At 41.0% G+C, this 19,295-nt stretch overlaps 2 long non-coding RNA genes across 5 annotated transcripts; both read right to left on the reverse strand.

Annotated features, from left to right (window-relative positions):
* Positions 1–12,634: 12,634 nt before the first annotated feature.
* LOC127298124 (uncharacterized) lies at positions 12,635–14,766 on the reverse strand. Of its 2 annotated transcripts, none has more exons than XR_007849622.2 (2): positions 13,580–14,766; positions 12,635–12,991 (listed from the first exon to the last, which is right to left on the reverse strand). It is a non-coding gene; the product is annotated as an uncharacterized lncRNA (long non-coding RNA). The 2 variants fall into 2 exon arrangements; XR_011746041.1 differs by having other exon boundaries at positions 13,076–14,766.
* Positions 14,767–15,136: 370 nt separating this feature from the next.
* LOC127301291 (uncharacterized) lies at positions 15,137–17,716 on the reverse strand. Of its 3 annotated transcripts, none has more exons than XR_007851981.2 (5): positions 17,226–17,716; positions 16,454–17,115; positions 16,160–16,259; positions 15,694–15,793; positions 15,137–15,224 (listed from the first exon to the last, which is right to left on the reverse strand). It is a non-coding gene; the product is annotated as an uncharacterized lncRNA (long non-coding RNA). The 3 variants fall into 3 exon arrangements; XR_007851980.2 differs by lacking the exon at positions 15,137–15,224 and having other exon boundaries at positions 15,231–15,793; positions 16,454–16,599; positions 16,961–17,115; positions 17,226–17,715; XR_007851979.2 differs by lacking the exon at positions 15,137–15,224 and having other exon boundaries at positions 15,231–15,793.
* Between the last annotated feature and the right edge of the window lie 1,579 nt (positions 17,717–19,295).

Here is a 19,295-nt window from a genome sequence, read left to right on the forward strand (position 1 = left end):
CAGAGCATTTCGTCGAGCAACAGCAATGCATCCAGAGCATTTCGTCGAGCAACAGCAATGCATCCAGAGCAATGCGCGGGAGAGGAAGAGGGAGGGGAGGGGAGAGAGTTCACCGACGACAGGGGTGGAGGAGGAGGTTGACGACGACGGCAGCGGTGGAGGAGGAGGAGGACACGGCGGCTCCTCCACCTTCACGCGACGGCGGCACCTCCTCGCGGCGGCCCCTCCTCGCCGTAGAGGCAGCTTGTGCTGCAGGTGGCGGGGATGGGAGGACCGTGGCGGCATGCGGCCCTCGCGGAGGAAGGCGGCGGCGACGGCGATGGCGACGACCATGGCGGCGCGGCGGATCGGAGAGGGGAGAGGGGAGGGGAGAGGGGAGATCGAGGGGAGAGGTGAACAGGCGGGGGAGGGCACGGGGAGATGATATAAGTCCCTTAATTCTGTGGCGCACCTGAGCAGGTGCGCCACAGAATCAACTACTTCTGTGGCGCACCGAAGCAAGTGCGCCACAGAAAGAGTTATTTCTGTGGTGCAGCACGCCGTGTGAGCCACAGAAATACCTACAGTAATAATTGGTGGTGCCAGGATGTGGGCCCCACATAGTTTCTGTGGCGCACTACTGAAGCGTGCGCCACAAAATTAAGCTATTTCTGTGGCGCACCCAGAATGGTGCGCCACAAAATAATATTCTGTGGCGCATTTTTAGTGGTGCGCCACAGAACTAAGCTCCGCCTATAAGGGTTTTCCTACTAGTGTCACCATAATGCATGTATGTATGTGTGCCTCTCTGAAAAATTATAAAACCAAAACATTATAAAAAAATTATTACTAAGTATGTCTTCCGAGATGACTACCTTTGAAAAGATGAAACTTGTAATGAAGGAGACAAATGATGCTCAAAAGGAGAATGTGGAGGAAGCTCTTGTTGGAGATATGCCCAAGAGGCAATAATAAAATGGTTATTATTATATATCTTTGTGTTTATGATAATGTTTACATACCATGCTATAATTGTATTAACCGAAACATTGATACATGTGTGTTATGGAAACAACAAGGAGTCCCTAGTAAGCCTCTTGTATAACTAGCCTGTTGATTAATAGATGATCATAGTTTCATGATCATGAACATTGGATGTTATTAATAACAAGGTTATGTCATTATGTGAATGATGTAATGGACACACCCAATTAAGTGTAGCATAAGATCACATCATTAAGTTCATTTGCTATAAGCTTTCGATACATAGTTACCTAGTCCTTCGACCATGAGATCATATAAATCACTTATGCCGGAAGGGTACTTTGATTACATCAAACGCCAATGCGTAAATGGGTGGTTATAAAGGTGGGATTAGGTATTCGGAAAGTATGAGTTGAGGCATATGGATCAACAGTGGGATTTGTCCATCCCGATGACGGATAGATATACTCTGGGCCCTCTCGGTGGAATGTCGTCTAATTAGCTTGCAAGCATATGAATGGTTCATAAGAGATGACATATCACGGTACGAGTAAAGAAGTACTTGTCAGGAGACGAGGTTGAACGAGGTATAGAGATACCGATGATCAAACCTCGGACAAGTAAAATATCGCGTGACAAAGGGAATCGGTATCGTATGTGAATGTTTCAATCGATCACTAAGTCATCGTTGAATATGTGGGAGCCATTATGGATCTCCAGATGCCGCTATTGGTTATTGGTCAGGGAGAGGTCTCAACCATGTCTGCATAGTTCGCGAACCGTAGGGTGACACACTTAAGGTTTGATGTCGTTTAAGTAGATATGGAATATGGAATGGAGTTCGAAGTTTTGTTCGGAGTCTCGGATGGGATCCAGGACATCACGAGGAGTTCCGGAATGGTCCGGAGAATAACATTCATATATAGGAAGTCATTTTATAAGTTTGAAAATGATCCGGTGCATTTATGAAAGGATCTAGAAGGTTCTCGAAAAGTCCGGAAGAAATCACTATGGAAGGCGGAGTCCCGGAGGGACTCCACTAGCTAGGCCGGCCAACCCTAAGGGGAGGAGTCCCAGGTGGTCTCCACCTAAGGTGGCCGGCCACCCCACCTCAAGGAAAGGTGGGAGTCCCACCTTGAGTAGGACTCCCCCCTTGAGTAGGTTTCCCACCTATGGGAGTTTTTGTTGTTGGGGTCTTATTCGAAGACTTGGACTACAACTCTTGGGGATTTCCACCTATATAATGAGGAGGAGAGGGAGGGGGCAGCCCACTCTTGGCCGCACCACCAAAGGGTGCCCATGGCCGGCACCCTAGCCACCCCCTCTCCCCAAACCCTAGCCTCTCCTCCTCCACATAATACTCCCGCAGCGCATAGGCGAAGCCCTGCCGGAGTTCTCCACCACCACCGCCACCACGCCATCGTGCTGCTGGGATTCCAAGGAGGATCTACTACTTCTGCTGCCCGCTGGAACAGGGAGAAGGACGTCGTCTTCATCAACACTGAACGTGTGACCGAGTACGGAGGTGCTGCCCGATTGTGGCACCGTCAAGATCTTCTACGCGCTTTTGAAAGCGGCAAGTGATCATCTTCTGCAACAACGATATCTAATCTCGTAGGTTTTGGAAATCTTCAAGGGTTAGTCTCGTTCATCCCCTCATTGCTACCATCTTCTAGATTGCATCTTGGCTTGGATTGCGTTCTCGCGGTAGGAAATTTTTTGTTTTCTATGCTACGAATCCCATCAGTGGTATCAGAGACGTGTCTATGCATAGATTGGTTGCACGAGTAGAACACAATTGTTTTGTGGGCGTTGATGCTTTGTTGTCTTTAGTTCGTGTACTTTGCATCTTGCGGCATGGTGGGATGAAGCGGCTCGGGCTAACTTTACATGACCGCGTTCATGAGACTTGCTCCACGTTCGACATGCAACTTGTATTGCATAAGTGGCTTTGCGGGTGTCTGTCTCTCCCACCATAGTGAAGATTCAATTTACTCTTTCTATTGACAACACTAGTATCACCGTTGTGGTTCATGTTCGTAGGTAGATTGGATCTTACTCGAAAACCCTAAACCACGTAAAATATGCAAACCAAATTAGAGACGTCTAACTTGTTTTTGTAGGGTTTGGTGATGTGATATGGCCATGATGTGATGATGAATATGTATGAGATGATCATTATTGTATTGTGGCAACCGGCAGGAGCCTTATGGTTGTCTTTAAATTTCATGTTGAGTAGTATTTCAAAGTAGTTGTAATAGTTGCTACATGAGGTGAACAACCATGAAGACGGCTCCATGGACCTTGACGCTACGCCGACGATGATGGAGATCATGCCCGTTGATGATAGAGATCATGTCCGTGCTTTGGAGATGAAGATCGAAGGCGCAAAGACTAAAGGGCCATATCATATCACATATGAATTGCATGTGATGTTAATCCTTTATGCATCTTATTTTGCTTAGAACGCAACGGTAGCATTATAAGATGATCCCTCACATTAATATCAAGATAATAAAGTGTTCTCCCCTCGTATGCACCTTTGCAACAGTTCGTCGTTTCGAAGCATCTCGTGATGATCGGATGTGATAGACTCTACGTTCATAAACAACGGGTGTAAGCCATGTTTGCACACGCAGAATACTTGGGTTTTCTTGACGAGCCTAGCATGTACAGACATGGCCTCGAAACAACGGAAAACCGAAAGGTTGAACACGAGTCATATGGATGATATGATCAACATGTTGATGTTCACCATTGAAGCTACATCATCTCACGTGATGATCGGTTTTGGTGTAGTGGATGTGGATTGTGTACCACTTAACAACTATGAGGGATGTTGTATTAAGTGGGAGTTCATTAGTAATTAGATTAAAAAATGAACTAATTATCATAAACATAGTCTGAGTAGTATTTTGAATTAATTTTGTAGTATTGGCATCCGTTTTCTACCATGCGCTAGTCTTGTAAATTGAGATAGAAATACTGTTAAGTCTGACAAGAAACTTTACGGACTGGTACCGTATTGTTAAAGAATTAAGAAATGATTAAGTCCTATTGCAAACTTTTAATAAACTTCACATTGTTGATTCAAAGAGCTATGGTTTCAATTAGTACCTAAAGTCATCTTGTCTCCATGAAACTTGAAGTTCAAATCTGTTTGAAAAGTAAGGAGCTGAAAATTTTGTTTTCAGAAATAAGCAAGGTATGAGATATATGTGATATCTAAGACCTTATTGTAAGATGATAGAATATAATTTGGTGAGACTACATAAACTCATAAGTTTTATGGGAATGTACGAAGGTTGAAGACGCCAGGCGTCCCAATCCTCCAACTATTGGGGCACTAACGATATTCGCATATCCATGAAGTGATCGTCCTTAGTATGCACCGTTGCTAATACTCGTCGTTTCGAAGCATCACGTGATGATCGGGTGTTATAGATTCTACGTGTGCATACAACGGGTGCAAGCCAGATTTGCACATGCGAATACTGAGGTTAAACTTTACGAGCCTAGCATGTATAGACATGGTCTCGGAAAGTCGTCATGAAATGATGGATAAAATTATGAGTGAAATTGTTCATCATATTAAAAAGTTACTAATAGTGAAATCTGGAACACTTGTCATATGATGATCAAAGTAAGAATCTCAAGGTTATTGGTATTTGACCAATGGACTTAGAAGTTATTGAAGGTGAAGTGTTTTCTGAGAATGAGGAAAACTAAAAGAGAAACTACAAAAGATATTTTGGCAGAAAGAAAGAAAAGACTAGAAAGTCTAGCTCAGGTGTATATAAATAATATACATGTTATGAATGTATTCCTAGTTTGTTCACACAATGAAATTCTTGGGTATCTGTACCATATTGGTTGGTATGAAGTGTCATAAAAAACAACATAATACAAGAATACAATGGCCTAAATGACTGAAGAGGAATATGATAGGAATGCACGTCTGGAACAAAAATAAAGTGTTATTATGTTCGTCGTTGGCATTCTATCTAGCCGTTCAGATTTATAAGAAAGAACTTCATAATTGTTGTTTTGTTCTGGTCAAATGAAAACAATGAGTTGTTCAAATTTTGACAGTATTCCATGTACGATGGATAAATTATTATAAATCTTTATGGTGAAACACACATGCATAACACTGACGCTAAAATGCCATAAGGCAAATTATTTGAATTCCACTTATTTGTGGAACCGCCATTTAGGTCATGTTAGAAAGGAACGCATGAAGAAACTCCATGCAAATGGATTTTTGGAGTCATTTGATTTTTGAATCGTTTGGCGCTTGCAAATCTTTTCTAAAGAGAATGACTGGAATACCGTTCATAGGCCAAGAGTTGAACGGGCAACTAACTTAGTGGAAACATACATGATGATGTATGTGGTTCACTGGGCATAGTTGTGTGCGGGAGATTCTTCTACTTCATGATAACTTCCAACAATGAATTAAGTATATATATATATATATACAGATATATTCGATAAGGAAGAAGTTTGAAACATTTGAATGGATTCAAATAAATTTCAATATGAAGTAGAAATCATCGTAATAGAAAAGTCAAATATCTATGATTGGATCATGGTGGAAATATTTGAATTACGAGTTTTAGCGAACATCTAAGAGAGTTATGAAATTGTTCTACAACTCACGTTTCTTGGAGTATCATAATGATGATGTAGTATCCGAGAGATGTATCCAAACCTTGTTGGATTAATGATGAGATAAAATATTATGATGCCATTATATTTTTGTGGATTATGCTTTAGTGACTACCATTTTTACACTGAATAGAACATCATCATGATCCGTTGAAATGACACCATACGAGTGATGTCATGGGTAAAAACCCTAATAGTCCTTTCTTAAATTTTGGTATACATAGCATAAGTAAATAAGTTTACAACCAAAATCGGATGAATGTCTTTGTTGGTTATCCAAGAGATTTGATTGGGAATCCTTTCCACTATGAAGTAAAAGACAAAAGTGTTTGTTAATGTTACTTGCTTATTTCCAAGAAATTGTTTTCTAGCGAAGTATTTGAGTGGGAGGACAATAGAATTTGATAAGGTTTATGAACCTGAGCATAATGATCAGAGTAGCGCAGCATCGGAATTGGTTCCGAAAGCAGCCACGACGATCATGGCTCCCATGACTACAAAGTATTTTAGCTATGGAGATCGAAGTATATATTGAACCTTGTAGGTATGGTTTACTTTGTGATCAAATAAATGATTTGTGGACAAAGGATTGATTTTGAACAATGATAAACCAACTACAAACAAAGAAGTTATGATGGGCCCTGACTCCGTTAAAATGGCTATGCGCCATGAAATCCAAGATAGATGAATAATTTTTTGGATCTATAAAATTGATGGACTTGGATAGAATATCCTTGAAGAAGCTCGACTTGTCGAAAAGTTGTTTATGACAAAATTCAAAAAGTTGACTACGATAAGATTAGATCTTCCATAGCAATGCTTATAGTCTATGTGGAATATTCTAGTAATCGCTACATATTTCTTTTATGAGATATGCTAGTAGGATGGCAAAATACATTACTTAACAGAAGTAGTAAAGGTGTATACTAGATACAACCAAGAGTTTTGCTAGTCCGTGGAATACTAGATAGGTATACGAACTTCAATTGGATGAAGTGAGTATCACGGAGTTGGAATCTTCACCGGATGAAATAGTCAAAGAGTTTTTTATTTCATTAGAAACGATGAAGATGCTTGCATTTGCAAGAAATTAAGTGGGAGCGCTGAGACATATTTATAATACTTTATGTAGATGACATATAGTTGGTTATAAATGATGTAATTATATACTTGTTTATAAAAGGTTTCATTGAGAATTAACTTCAATGAAAAGGGTATGAACTGAAACATATTTAGTGTCAAAATCTATGAAGATAGATTGAAACACATAATAAGTTTAAGTTAAAGTACATAGAATGGATATTGAAGTAGTTCAATATAAAAATATTAAGAAGGTGTTCTTTTCATGTGAAAGTTTCACAAGACTTGAGTGTATTTAACACTCGATGAGTAAAAACACATGAGTGATTTTAGATCACGAATAATATGTACAAAATCAGATGTCATGTGCTCTAAAATGTTATGAGCATGTACCAGAATGATTCATGTGATGATCATTGAAAAACAGTAAGAATATTCTTTAGTACTTAAGAAGAACCAAGGATATATAAATATAGTTTTGTATGGAGAAATGACAAACAAATCGCTGTAAGATGTTGCACCGATATTGGTTTTGTCACATATAAAATTTCAATCTCAAATTAGGCTAAGTGTTGTTTTAAAAGGTAGCATAGTGAGCTAGAAGTTGTCTATGCTAGATTTAGATGAATTCTAAATATTGTGACGGATTCTACAAATGAAGACAGAATATGTCATTGTTTTGATAATGACTGAGGATGTTAAATCAAGAGGTTCTTTGAGAACTTGGTGTAGTTCCGATAGTGTGAGAACTTTGAAGCTATATTGTGTGTGACAATATTAGTGACATATTTCAGACCGCGGAATTAAGGTTCCACCAGAAGACCAAACATATTTAATGCCGACTCATTTGGAAAATGAGTGATGCGTTGAGACGCAAATGAATTGCAAAATACATACGTTTCTGAGCATGTCAGATCCGTTGAATAAAATTTCTCCCGTGAGCAAAACATGATAAAGCACCGGAAGGCCAAGGTGTTATATCTTTACATATGTAAACTAGATTATTGACTCTAGTGCAAGTGGGAGACTGTCGGAGATATGCCCAAGAGGCAATAATAAAATGGTTATTATTATATATCTTTGTGTTTATGATAATGTTTACATACCATGCTATAATTGTATTAACCGAAACATTGATACATGTGTGTTATGGAAACAACAAGGAGTCCCTAGTAAGCCTCTTGTATAACTAGCTTGTTGATTAATAGATGATCATAGTTTCATGATCATGAACATTGGATGTTATTAATAACAAGGTTATGTCATTATGTGAATGATGTAATGGACACACCCAATTAAGTGTAGCATAAGATCACGTCATTAAGTTCATTTGCTATAAGCTTTCGATACATAGTTACGTAGTCCTTCGACCATGAGATCATATAAATCACTTATGCCGGAAGGGTACTTTGATTACATCAAACGCCACTGCGTAAATGGGTGGTTATAAAGGTGGGATTAGGTATTCGGAAAGTATGAGTTGAGGCATATGGATCAACAGTGGGATTTGTCCATCCCGATGACGGATAGATATACTCTGGGCCCTCTCGGTGGAATGTCGTCTAATTAGCTTGCAAGCATATGAATGGTTCATAAGAGATTACATATCACGGTATGAGTAAAGAAGTACTTGTCAGGAGACGAGGTTGAACGAGGTATAGAGATACCGATGATCAAACCTCGGACAAGTAAAATATCGCGTGACAAAGGGAATCGGTATCGTATGTGAATGGTTCAATCGATCACTAAGTCATCGTTGAATATGTGGGAGCCATTATGGATCTCCAGATCCCGCTATTGGTTATTGGTCAGAGAGAGGTCTCAACCATATCTGCATAGTTCGCGAACCGTAGGGTGACACACTTAAGGTTTGATGTCGTTTAAGTAGATATGGAATATGGAATGGAGTTTGAAGTTTTGTTCGGAGTCTCGGATGGGATCCAAAATATCACGAGGAGTTCCGGAATGGTCCGGAGAATAAGATTCATATATAGGAAGTCATTTTATAAGTTTGAAAATGATCTGGTGCATTTATGGAAGGTTCTAGAAGGTTCAAGAAAAGTCCGGAAGAAATCACTATGGAAGGCGGAGTCCCGGAGGGACTCCACTAGCTAGGCCGGCCAACCCTAAGGGGAGGAGTCCCGGGTGGGCTCCACCTAAGGTGGCCAGCCACCCCACCTCAAGGAAAGGTGGGAGTCCCACCTTGAGTAGGACTCCCCCCTTGAGTAGGTTTCCCACCTATGGGAGTTTTTGTTGTTGGGGTCTTATTCGAAGACTTGGACTACAACTCTTGGGGATTTCCACCTATATAATGAGGAGGAGAGGGAGGGGGCAGCCCACTCTTGGCCGCACCACCAAAGGGTGCCCATGGCCGGCGCCCTAGCCACCCCCTCTCCCCAAACCCTAGCCTCTCCTCCTCCACATAATACTCCCGCAGCGCATAGGCGAAGCCCTGCCAGAGTTCTCCACCACCACCGCCACCACGCCGTCGTGCTGCCGGGATTCAGAGGAGGATCTACTACTTCCGCTGCCTGCTGAAACGGTGAGAAGGACGTCGTCTTCATCAACACCGAACGTGTGACCAAGTACGGAGGTGCTGCCCGATTGTGGCACCGTCAAGATCTTCTACGCGCTTTTGAAAGCGGCAAGTGATCATCTTCTGCAACAACGAGATCTAATCTCGTAGGCTTTGGAAATCTTCAAGGGTTAGTCTCGTTCATTCCCTCGTTGCTACCATCTTCTAGATTGCATCTTGGTTTGGATTGCGTTCTCGCGGTAGGAAATTTTTTGTTTTCTATGCTACGAATCCCATCAGCTCCACTTGAAGAACCTTCATCTAAACCACCGGAACATGTTGCTAATAAAAAGGTGGCACTCGACGTTGCACTCTCTTTACTAGTGGAAGGTAGATCAAAAGGTAAGACTACCACTAAGCTAATGGTTGATTACCTTAGCAAGAACGAAGAGGAACGATTTGATCACCTGCTTGAATTTCCTACTTTCGAAAATAAACTTACACACACAAATAGTATCCTTGTTAATGATGTCCTGTTCTCTAATGATGATTCCGATAAGATCCAAACCTATGATAATTATTTCGAGGAGGCTTTGTGCTAGATAATGATTTTAGAAACTTTGGTGAGGAACTAGAGATGAAATCTTTCTATGAATATTATGATGTTGTTAATGAGATACATGAATCATCAATGGAGGAGGATGAGGAGTGGTACGAAGAAAAAAATGAGCAATAGTAAAATGACCGTAAAAAAAATGTATTGCGATGTAATGGAATATGCTCAAAGGTTAAGTTCTTCGGATATAATAAGTGACTAGATTTAGATGTGCGCCTTGGCGCACGACCCCGTGAAATCCACATAGAATTACAGTAGTAACGATAAGAAATCAAGTAGGTAAATTGTAGTACATTTAAGTTTTTACAAAATAAAGTCAATTTGATGAAATTATGATTTTTTTGAACAAAGTCATCCTCGAAAAGCCAGATTAAAAGCGGTGGGTACATAAATTACAATGATGCCCTTTAGCATGTTTTGCCCTAGAAAACCTAAAATTAGAAAGTAAAGGCACTGAATATACAAAAAGCACCCTAGCAATAAAATAGGAAAAGCAATCAAGTGCTCGGGCTCCATCTCCACCGCATGCCGGTGACCTCAAGATGCAAAGCACCGAGATCAGAGAGGAAGCAGCTCGGGGTGTTCTCCATTCGGACGAAGAATCTACCGCGTCGGCCATCTCTACAGCTCCGGGGACGAACCACTTGGAGGAGAAGCAACGGTGAGCTCCAGCGCAGGGTTGATGAGGGCCTCCAAAGGAGGTTGAGCTCCTGGACGAGGGCCACCAACCGGCCATGGAAATCAGGGTCGAGGCAGAGTAGCCAACATTGCTCAGGGGTGAGGCAGAAGTATATAAGTGCAAGAAAATAGTCGCTTCAGCATTTATCTTTATTAAAAAGTTACAGAAAAATCTTGGATTTGAATAATAGGAGCACATACTGATACGTAATCTTGGATTTGAATAATAGGAGGTTTACAATTATATAACTCAGGCCTTTAGTTTGCGTTACTGTGAATATATCTTTGCTTGGCGCACATTTCTCGGCTTCCGCTATGATAAACAATTCAGCGGCTGCTATATTAATTGTGCACGGAAATCTATTTTGTGTAAGCTGTAAGTGAAAAATACACATAACCTAGTCATTCCAAAGGAAGTGCACAAACAATTGAGCAATAAGGTGTGGTTTGGCCTGGTATTAAGTGTATATCATTTTAATATGCAGTGGTGAATATTTATATTAAAAAGAACTAACTAATGATAAAAATAAACAAGAAGGGCTAATATTATTCTTTATCCTATAATAAAGTGGCCTAGCCATAGTAATATTGGGTCTTCTTATCTGCTATATCTGTTGATAGACCATATTGATTGGGCCGGGATGAGTCCCTTCTTCCGTTCAGCACAAGAGATGAAGAGAATCAGAAAGAAGCTAGCCGTAGAAAAAAAAAAGAATTGCACAGCTCATCGGCAAATACTGTGATGGGAATCCCCTTTTTCATTCGCTAACTGACAATGCTTCCCATCTCCTGGTGGCAAGTCTTTCGTCGTCTCTCCAGAACACGTGCCGTTGTGTTCCAGGCCTGGCCTCATCGGCAAGATAGCAGAAAGGGGATCAGCATGCAGGGAGAAGCAGCATCGCGGCGATTTCCCGAGGCTGCATGGAATTGCGCCAATGTGCGGCCTCATGAGGGAGCTCGGGGGAGGCAGCTGCTCCAATGGGTTCACAGCGTTCCTCCCATCGAAAAGCTTCTGCACCATTGACGGCGTTGCAGGCCTGCTCCGCCTCTGTTGCGGTCATGCTGTCGCGTCACCCCTGCCAGCTGATGTAGGCTCCGGCGCGGTCCGCGACGGCGGCTAGTCGTGCAGGGCCGGCAGTTCCGCCGGACCTCCTCCTCCGCGCTACCCTGCTCCCTTCCCATGCCTCCAAGAGGCTGCCGCTCTGCCCGCCGCCCGTCTCCGCCTCTTCGAGCTCGTTGGGTGAGTGCTGATGATTCTCTGTACTCTGGAGATTAGACTCTTGTTGGTCGTTATGTTCAGGCTCGGTTGGTTTCCCCTCTTAATCTTTGATTATCAGAAATGAAGATGCCAAAGTACCTGTTAGGAGACCATGTGCTATGGATTATGTAAATGTTCACGTTTTTTAGTGCATTATCACTCATACGCTGCCACCCTAGTATTCAGGCTTCTATGCACAAAGATTTTTTGCCAACTTGGAGGCCAGCATGTCCCAACGAAAGCTCGAGAAGCTGGTGCCACTGATGGGATGAATTATGGTGCTGATTGCCGAAGCCATACTCTGCAATATGGGATTGCCGAAGCGATACTCTGCAATATGGCATTTCGCATGGTATTACTTTTATCTTCTATGTGCTATCAAGTGATTAGCTGTGCAGAACACTCCGTTTTCAAACCACTTAAAATTCATTACAAAAGTATATTCCAATATTCAGTTTGCAGAAATTCTATGTTATTTTGTCCCAGCAGGGTACACATGAAGGAGAAGAGCTTGGAGGCTATGTTGGAGAATGGATGAACATGCCGATGTTACATCTGTCAAAATCATAGGATCAAGTTAATTCGGGAGCATTTCACATGCGTTCTGACTATGACTATTAACAGGTATGGTTTTCTGGGCAAAATTTACTAAGAGTGAGCTTCTTTTGCTTGTGCTAGCTAATATATCGGTATGCTTCAAATATTTTTTTTGAAGTATAGAGCTAATTTCCTTCCAAAGTAGGTAGTTTAATTTCAGTATATCGAAACCTTATTTTTTTTCTCATAAAAGTGAAGCCAAATAGTAAAGAGAAAACAAAAATCTAGTACAGGAAGATCGCCTCTCACTATTAAGTTAACTGGTCAATTAGAAATAACATAAAGATGTGTAAGATCAAGAGTGCCACTTAGTACATTGATTGCAACCACACAGTGACAAACTAACAACACATAATCTAACATGATGTGGAAGTACATGGACTAATCCACAAACGCGTATCTATACTTGGTTGACTGTTCTAGGAAGGTATAACACTAAATATCAGCAGTCAACATCGAAGAACACTGAAGAGGATTTTGTGGACACATCCTTGCACCGGCAGACGAAAATCGTGGTTAAGAACCTTGGCCTCTTAGCATGGACAACATAAAGCCGTTCTCACAGTCGGCACATATAGCTACAAACAAATGGACTTGACGCTAAGAGAAATCCCTACAAAAAGAAAATACAATTCATTGAGTGTACAATATATTTAGAAAGGTGCACAACACAAATAAGACTAATAAAGTTGCCTACATATATGTGATACAGAAACTTAACATGCCAGCTGGAGCACACAGATTGCATCAAATAAAAAGTTCTTTTTAGTTCTGAAACATCCTAAAAATGGCAAAATTAAGGACAGAAATTAGACATGTAAAAGTACAATACATGATCAAGGAAAAATGCACCACAAATATACATATACAAATAAATGCGGATGCACATGTATTCTAGAGATTATTAAGTACTTCTTGATATACTATATTTCTTGTTTCTATTGTAGTGTTGTTGCTTCCATTTTCATCAAGTGCATGTACCTTCAACCCTTTTCTCAAAGTCACTCTTGATATAGAAATATAAAGCTAGCCATGAGAAAGAGTAGTTTTTGGTAAATATCTGCCCTTGGCTTTTATTAAATGTCATTGTATCTCCTGCAATGAATAACTTGGTGCACATAGATTCTTAAGGTAACCTATAACTTCGGAAAATGACCAGAGGATGCTTTCTTTGCTATCTGAAAAGGGACAATAACCCCACCTCTTCATGGGGAAGGTTTTCAAACTATGTTATCGTCTAGCGCAGTTTTTGGCGCCACCTCGTGCTCCCCCTAATGTGCACCGAGGAGGAGGCAGCAGGGGCAATCCATGAACCTCCTATTGAGCACCCTGAAGGAGCCACACAAGATGTTTTGCACAATAGAAAACCCTCAACCACAATTATTACAATTAATAATTGGATGGTATATAGTTCACCAAAGAATTAGGAAATTAAGAGCAAGCCGTGATTACTTAACCTCATTGTAAGTGGAAGTGTAGCAGATTTTTGCGATGCTAGGCATGAACACCACACGAGAACAAACATGAGAAGAAACAAAGAAGATATATTTTAGTACTTCTTGGCTCAACATGCCCTACTTAATCAGTAGTTGAGCAAAGAATTAGAGGCCTGAATACTGATCAAAGATATACTCAGGTAAAAAATCCAATTTAGCAACAAAAACTAAACATGCAGTCACAACATTGCGTTACTGTGAATACTGATCAATAAGGCATGCCGCATCTAGTTTGTAGTCCTTCTAGGCATCTAGTAACTTATTGCGTTTAGCATTGTCCAAAAAGGGCGGAAACATATCTGAAGATCCACATCAACATCTATATTTAAAAAATGCTAACAAAAGTAATACACTACTGAATTCGGTGGATAAAGCTAGCACAAATCAAAGCATTGACCTTACTCCTCTGAATATTGTTTATATATTAGTTGAGTTAAGGTTGTAGTTTCTGTTCAAAAGCTGCAAGATAAAAGGAACAACTCGCAGATTTTAAAAAAATCCTCTTGTGAGCTGGAAAGCAATTAGAAAGTAACTAATAATGACATTAGCAAGAGGTAACTATACTTAGCTTGAGATAGTAGCTTAGCAATTAGCAATCAACTCATAGGGATGAAGAAATCCTTACACTACAGAATAGCATTACAAATCTGGAAGATACACGACTGCCATGATTGAATCAGTTAAGCTTTTCATGCAAATTGAGATCCAATAAAATGCTTCATCAGCTGCAAAAGAACCGATAGTTGCCTTCAGAATAAGCCAAGAATGAGCTGATTGGTCTGCATAAAGCTAGCAAGGTAGTGATGCTTCTTTAGCAAAGGAATCCCGGAGGGACTTGAATGCCAATCTGCATATTCATAGTCCATTTGGAATGTTTAGTAACTGAATAAAGTAATTGATTCTTATATGATGGGAAACAATTATTTCATGAAACTGAAATACCATCTTTAGGCAAATATGATGGTCTGTAAAACAATGAATTAAAATTAAATATGATTGACATTATAAGTAGCAGGTATATAAGAATTATTATGTACGGTGAAAAATTTTTAAACATGAGGTTTTGAGTTAGTTTACGGTAAAGAAGGTTTCGACTTACTTCTCTGCAAATCTTCACAAAATCCATTCTAAAATTATTTGAGAAACGCTCTAGACTACAGCTAGCCAAATAAAAATGAGATGAAGACACTCCACACCACATGGCAAACAATACCTCGCATAATGGTTTACCAATTATTTTTTCCGAAGATAAAACATTCCGAGGGTACAACACCTATATCTTGCTGCAGCTGACATTGGAAAATTTATTTGTTACACCAATTCACAGGATAGAAATCCATTGTTGAGCAGCTGCAAAGAAAACCAAGTACTAAACCTGTCACATAGAGGAAGAGAACAATTGGATGACAAAATCTGCACTAACCATGGATGGCATAGAAGATATCCATAACAGAAATTGGATCTAGCAACTTAATGGATATAAGATGTGAAAAAGTAAATGAAAAATGGTAGGCGGCCATCTTAATAAATACTTCTGAACATAAAAAACAGCATGCATCTTTCATCAACTAATGCTATGCATCATTTGAATGCCCAAAAAATAAACAAACTCGCTTGGTTAGAAATCGTTCTTTTTTCTACATATGCTACATTCTGCTGTTTTGATACAATCTATAGGCAATGCACATTTTCCCCTTAAGTAACTAAAACCAAATTCAGAATTACCTGTAGAGCGAATATAAGAGATTGCAAAGGCAAAACCAAATCCATAGGTTACAACTATAACGAACTAACCAAGTTACAATAAAACATTGCATACTTCCTTCATTGTGCCAGCAGATGCTGCCCACGGATGCTGTTGCTGGTCATACAACTTCAGGCCTCCGTCGTCGTGTTGCCCAACGGTGTCATAGCGGAATCTGTTGGTCATGTCCAAATTGATGAGGTCCTTGATATTTAAAGTATAACCCAAAGATTCATCATTGAAAATATGTACTGTCATGCCAATAGATTAACCCTCCAAATCATAAACCTCATGTGGATATAATGGAGAAAAAACATTGCTCCTGTTCTAAATACAAAATACTTTTACTTATTTCCTAACATATGCATTTTTTCGAAGCAACTATCATAATCTAATCAAGTAGACCTAGGAACAAACAAAAACTGCCACTTTAGCTTCACAAGAATTAAACATGGGATGGTGTGCATTAGTCTAGGGAAACACAGACATGGCATGGAACAGACATTCGTTGTGCTCAGCCAATCTCATTTAGCCAATTTACCTGCAGATGTACCAATGGCCATAAGCAGATCACCCAAACCAGAAATCCATCCTGAATTATGCATCCCTCAAGTTAAATACCAGTTGCATCAATCACCAACCTAGTAGGAAGCAAGCAAGCCAGTAGATCAACATCACCCCACATGCAATCAAATAGGGAAACGGCTAGGCAAGCAAGCCAGCAGATGAACATCACCCCACAAGCAACCAAATAGGCAGATAGCTAGGCAAGAACACATGCATATATAGAAACCAGCACACAGGTCGCACACAACAAGGAACTATGAGAAGGTACCTTGTTAGGCAATGGTAACGATCACCATGGCGAGGCGACTCCAGGTGGTGGCGACACACCAGAGACCCTAAACGCTGCACCTCCATTTGAAACCCGCGCACCCCGTCCTCCATCGAGCGGCAACGATGATTCCGCAGTCCTCTAGCCTGGTCAAGCAGTGGGGAATCAATCTAACAAAATTCATTAGCAATGTGTGCTGCATGAAAATTATTTTTTAGATTGCATGCTGCAAAATTGGTCAGCCTGTGGTAAGAAGGGGGTCAGCAGCCACAGTTTATAGATACAACAGGCTTCTTCCAAGTCTATAGATACAGGGCACGAAAATTATTGCATCCTATGAATTTTCCTCTAATCACAATAATTGGTACTGTTGGTGGCAGGCAGTTCTTTGGCCCGCTGTCTTCATCCCAGATGTCAATGTCCCTGTTGTTGCTGCAAAATCTTCATATGAAAATACATTATCTAGTTTAGAAACAATAGGAGGCGTGCAGGATGGAAAGAGCTCACCAGCCACTCCTCCAAGCGGCGGACGTGCGAGCGGCAGCCTTCGCTGCTCCGGCTGGACACCACCTGCTTGTCCGCGGCGGCCGTACAGCCCGCTGCGGCTCCACCCAAATGTCATAATGGAGTGATATCATAAGTCTACTCCAACTAAAATTCTCCTATGCAATTCATCAGAATACATTAGGACGTGATAGTGCAAAATCTTCCTAAAAAAATACACAGCCTAGTTTAGGAACAGTAGGAGATGTGCAGGATGTACGGAGCTCACCAGCGACTCCCCGAAGCGAGGCTCCTGTCTCTGCACCAGTGGTCATCCTTCGTTTCCGGCAGGGGATGGAGGTCGTGGAGCTCGTACGGCCGCTCCCGGGGATGAACCGCCCGAGTTCCATGGCGTGCACGGCCGGAGCAGCACCGAGGAGCATCCGGCCAGGAAATTCTCCACGCCGACACGAAATCACCTACCCTCGCCGTCACCTCACGTGGGAGGCCCGGAGGAACAGAGGAGAGGGCAGGTCGGGCTACTGGAAGAGGCCGTCGCAGCTGGGGCTCCTCATGTTGCTGCTCGCCCCTGCTAGCCCGGTGAGGGGATGCGGCGTGACGGCGGCCGTGGAGGCTCTACGTCCATGCCGCCGGGAGAAGGAGGGAGAGGCGGCAAGGGAGGAGGAGGGGAGGGACGGGAGAGGAGGAGCTTGCCGATTGGGTGGATGGCGGCTGTGTGGGGATTGGGGAGGAGCAGCTCGTCACATTGCTAGGGTTTTCCAGTGTGGAGTGCCTTTTATACCACACAGTAAAAAAACAAACGGCTAAGATGGATTCTAAGGAGAGATCCAACGGTCAGTAACTCAAAGCGCTGTGAAGCCCCCATGGGGGGGCAGCTATTATACCTTCAGATACAATAATATGTCCTCAGTGTCTGAAATTTGGGCACTTTTATTTTCATTGCTCTCATACATATGATGAATCTCTAGTATCTTATAATAATGGTGATGCTACTAGTAAATCGTTGGAGTATGTTATTTTCGAAGGTGCCCATGAGCTGCTAATACATACCATAACACACATGACTAGCGAAGATGGCTTTCTTTTAAAAATTTATGATGAAACTCTGCAACATATTTTTTGGTAGTGTCAAGAACATTTTAGTAAGAATGTATTTATTATGAAGAGTAAGGCATGTTGTAAAGCGGTAGTGCCCGAAGTTAATCGCTTGCAGAATCACAAGAAGAAGATGAAAATGGATAAAGATCCTACTTCAGAAAGCGACGAGGATCAACAATTCATGGAACTTGAAGATTTTTTCAGAAATTCTAGTATTTGAATTATTTGACCAGTTTAATCTTCAATTACACTTAATCTCTAATCAAAGTACTTACTCGTGGATCGTGGTCAAACTTTTCGATCGGTTACCCATCCTCGAACTATTCAAACCCAAGCACACTTAACTTTTGAGTTTCTTCCGAACAACCTTCCAAGTACACCAGCACACCTTTTAATATTAGTATCATATCAATCATATTAATCTCTTGGTCACGATTTCACACTTCTTTATTGTTTGAATTTCAAATAATTATTTGAAACAATAAAAATAATGAAGTAATAATAATATTGGATAAATAAATAACAATAATTTTTTTTTTATATTTTTGTTTTGTCAAAACCTAAAATCTGATTTTTTTTCATATTTCCATTTGGCACTTCGAGTTCATATGCAAAACTGTTACCATTTTTCATGTTTATTATTTTTCATAATAACTAGATCACCTAAGCTACCTACATCTCAAAGGATTTTCAATTTTAAACTATCTTTTATTTTCTTTTATATTTTACAAAGCTAAAAAGAGGCGAGGGGTGTGGAGGCAAAAATCCCAGAAAATCTTTAGTTCAAGTTGGTGTCCCAATCCAAGGCTAAAGGTCTACCTTTAGCCCCGGTTGAGAACACCAATCAGGACTAAATACTTTCGCACCAGCAGCTTGCCACAACTCTTTAGTTCCAGTTGGTAATCTTTAACCGGGACTAAATGTCCCATTTGACCCAGAACTAATGCTCATGCGGCGTTCTAGCTGTTAGAACCAGAACTAATATTAATACTCATATTAGTGCCAGACCAAACATGATCGGTACTAAAGTTCCGAACGAAAACCTCTTTCTACTAATGATTAGCTTAGTTTTATATCGACTTCAAGAGCCCGTGCAAGCCAGGGTGACAGCTACCCATTGAAGAAAAACAGCTTAAGAACAAATACTCCACATATGAGAATCACGATACACACAACTTGCGCAGAGGTAGTCGTAGCAGCTCATGTGAACGCCGGCGACCGACGCTGCGTCGGCGTCGGA

This window comes from Lolium perenne, chromosome 5 (genome assembly GCF_019359855.2).
Source record: "Lolium perenne isolate Kyuss_39 chromosome 5, Kyuss_2.0, whole genome shotgun sequence".
NCBI lineage: Eukaryota > Viridiplantae > Streptophyta > Magnoliopsida > Poales > Poaceae > Lolium > Lolium perenne.